This window comes from Tenrec ecaudatus, chromosome 15, assembly GCF_050624435.1.
Source record: "Tenrec ecaudatus isolate mTenEca1 chromosome 15, mTenEca1.hap1, whole genome shotgun sequence".
In the NCBI taxonomy this organism is placed as follows: domain Eukaryota; kingdom Metazoa; phylum Chordata; class Mammalia; order Afrosoricida; family Tenrecidae; genus Tenrec; species Tenrec ecaudatus.
The window spans coordinates 35417113-35420759 of NC_134544.1; the positions used below are offsets into that span (position 1 = coordinate 35417113).

The 3647-nt window shown below is 42.7% G+C and overlaps 1 pseudogene; it reads right to left on the reverse strand.

Moving 5' to 3' along the window:
- Nucleotides 1-245: 245 nt before the first annotated feature.
- On the reverse strand, nucleotides 246-910 carry LOC142427721 (gamma-aminobutyric acid receptor-associated protein pseudogene; annotated as a pseudogene).
- Between the last annotated feature and the right edge of the window lie 2737 nt (nucleotides 911-3647).

Here is a 3647-nt window from a genome sequence, read left to right on the forward strand (position 1 = left end):
CCAGAATTTGTGTAACTGCCACACTAACCAAACCATAGCTCGTGTTGTAGAGAACAGAACTTCCTGAATCAAGGGAGAGTCATCCTTTGCTTCACCCACCCCTTGCCCTGTCCCCCCCCCCGCCTCTCTTTTTTTTGGGTGGTTTCCTCTTTATTGATGTGCCTATCTCCCCCATACAATTTTAGTCCCTTCCATCTACCCCCCAAAGAGAAGGCAATGAAAGGCAATGTTGGGGTTCTGGGCCTCTTGGGTAGTTAGAAAGGGTACAGAAACCGAAAACAATCACTGGATGTAAGACTGACAATCAAGAAGTCTGAAGTGGAGTGGGAGAGGTGGCAGAGAAAGGTGCAGAGGAAGAAAGAAAAGGAGAGCTACTAGGGGCCATTTCCACCATTCCTGCTCCTGCTAGGAAGGGCTGGGGAGAAAGCCGCAGACATTAAGTAGTGCAGGTCCTGAAGAAGGGAGGTGGTATTTGAGCCTGAAGGAGGGACGGGTCAAGAAAGGGGGGCCACCTTGCTCTTTGCAGAATGGAACACCCCAGCTCCAGGGCAGCAGCTTCACAGACCGTAGACACTTTCGTCACTGTAGGCAATGTATAGAAAGAAGTCTTCTTCGTGATGTTCCTGGTATAGCTGACCCATTGTGGCACTGGTGGGCGGAATGACATTATTGACAAAGAAAAACAAGGCATCTTCAGCTCAGAGACGAATTCGCTTCCGGATCAAGAAGTAGAATTAACCAACTGTGAGATCAGACGGTACCAAGTATTTCTTTTTGTCCAGATCACCGATCCGAGCTTTGGGCGCCTTTTCTACTATCACCGGGACCCGGTCCGGGTATTTTTTCGGATCTTCTCGCCCTCAGAGCGGCGCTTCTCAAACGGATGCTACTCTTTATACATGAACTTCATCCTCCAGGGAACCGGGTTGGACCGGGTGGGGCTGAGGGGCAGGGGGCGGCGGCGACGGAGCTCTCTCTTTCTTTTTGACATCACTCTTCAACAAATATTGGTGAGGGACTACTCCATGCTCAGTACGGATAGTGTAAACATTGATAAACATGAGACGTTCTTGTGAAATTGATATTCTAATCAGTGGACAGAGTTGTTGTTCTGTGCTGCCAAGTCAGTTCGGACTCATAGGGATTGTACACAACAGAGTGAGACATTGGCTGATCCGGTGCCATCCTGAAGATTGTTCTTATATTTCAGCCTGTGGTTGCAGCCATGGTGCCATTCCATCTTATCAAGGATCTTCCTCCGTATTCTCATAAATACGATTTCTTTCTCCAGGGATTAGTCTCTACTGACAACATGTTCAAAGTACATGAGACTAAGTCTCTCCATCTATTCCTCTCATGAACATCCTGGCTATACTTCTTCCAAGACAGACTTCTTTTAAGCAATCCATGATGCAGTCAATATTTTTTGCTAGGCCAGCACCATAATTCCAATAGATAAACTGTTCTTTGATCTTCCTTATTCAATGACTACTTTCAATGGATGGGAGGCAATTGTAAATATCATGTGTCATGGCAGGCACCCTTCGTCCTTGATTTTCAACACTTTACAGAGGTTTTGTGCAGCAGCTTTCCCTAATGCAAGGTGTCCTTTGATCTCTTGACTGCTGCTCCCATGAGCATTGATTATAGATCCTAGAAAGTTGAACTCCTTGGCAGCTTCAGTCTTTTCTCTGTTTATTATGATGCTATCTACTGGTTCAATTGTGTGGATTGTGTGAAACTAGTCAGTGTTATGAGTCGTGACGATGATACGGAGAGAAAAAAAGAGTATTAGAAACATGGAGACTATGGGTACTTTCACCAGTTCAGGGAGAATAAAGTCACTTGAGGACACTCTACTTACAAAATAGCGTTTGAGTAAAGGCATGAGGGAGCTTGAGGACTTGAAAGACATATTCATATTTCAGAGTAAGAGACCACAAATCCATAAAATCTTCATTAGGATTCTTCCAGGAAAATTCAAGACCAGCATGTGGCCATTGAAGCTGGAGCAGAATGAGTAAATATGAGTAAATTGTGTGAGATAATTTAAAAGCAATCATGCCATATGGAGACTTTTAGGAAGGGAGCAGTGGCTAGAGATAGTTAATTTTGGAACTGTGGGAATAGTCCAGTTTGAAGGTGGTGCTACCATGAAGGCGAGCGGTAGCAATAAAGGTGAGAAAAATGGTCAGAACCTGTGCATCAGCCACACACTCCCCACGATCACAGCCATCAAGTCAATTCTGACTCTTGCTAATAGGTCAGTTGCATGTGTACAGTAGAAAGAAAGAGAGAAAAGGAACCATTTTGTTTGTGTGTTTGCTTGTTTGTTTGGGAAACAGGCAGAAAAGGACCATGAACTGGAGGGAGAAAGGCTGTGGGGAGTGCAAGTTTCCTCAGCCAGCGCTCAGTTGAGAGGTCTGGGATGATAACTGACTGCTGCTGGCATGCAGAGAGTTGGATGCATGACCCTTGAATTGAAGGGAGACTTATTGAAGGGAGATGTAAATTTAAGTATCATCAGGATATGAGTGATATTTCAAACTACCAACCTGGATGAAATCACCAAGGAAATAAGTATGCATAGATTCTTGACTATGAAATTATGTTTTGAAAAAAATGTATCATCTATCTGCTCAAGGAGAAGACGGAAAACAGTCTGGATGGTGGTGGGGGTGAATTCATGAGAAAACTGAGAAAACTGAACTTATTCCTTGTGAAGAAAGAAGGAGTGCCAAATTCCTACTGCTTCTCTATAACCAGATTCTAAACTAAACAATCATCAAGAAATCTGGTTCATATTTAACGTAACCTCAAAGTCTACAGAAAGACATACACATCTGCAAGGTAAGTAAAAACTGATTGCACCTCGGGCTCTGATTCATACACACACCGTGTCATTCCCAACAAATAGATTTAAGAGTTTTGTTTATATTTCAAAACAGGTCATGTTTATATGTTTCCTCTCCAAGGGATCAGTGTGATCATGGAGGCTTATTAGGAAGAAGATTTAGTAAAATTGACAATTGCATAGATAAGATGCCTGCCAGAATTTTTTCCCTCATTCAAACAGTGCACCTATTTGGGGTAACAAGGGCAGAAATATGAGAATTTCATTATAAAAATTTACCCCATCCTGCTGCTTTCTTGATTGTGTCATTTTACGCATATTTTTTACCCAAATTCAAAGAATATTTTCAAGGAACACAACTGACACCCTCTCTGCCCCCGCCACCCCATGTCAAAAAACCATTGAAGAGCAAGGATGTAACTTTGAAGACTACCATGCATCTGATCCAAGCCATGGTATTTTCCATCACCTCATACAAGGACCTCCTCCCTGGAGGATGGACAACAGAAAAGTGGGTGAAGAGAGACGTCAGACAGGGAAAGATATGACAAAATAATAATTTATCAATTATCAAGGGTTCATGAGGGAGGGGGAATACAGAGGGAGGGGAAAAGGAGGACCTGATGCCAGGGGCTTAAGTGGAGAACAAATGTTTTGAGAATGATGAGGGAAATGAATGTACAAATGTGCTTTGACAATTGATGTATGTATGGATTGTGATAAGAGTTGTATGAGCCCCTAATAAAATGATTAATAAATAAATAAACTAAAAAAGGAAAGTGAATATTTAGGA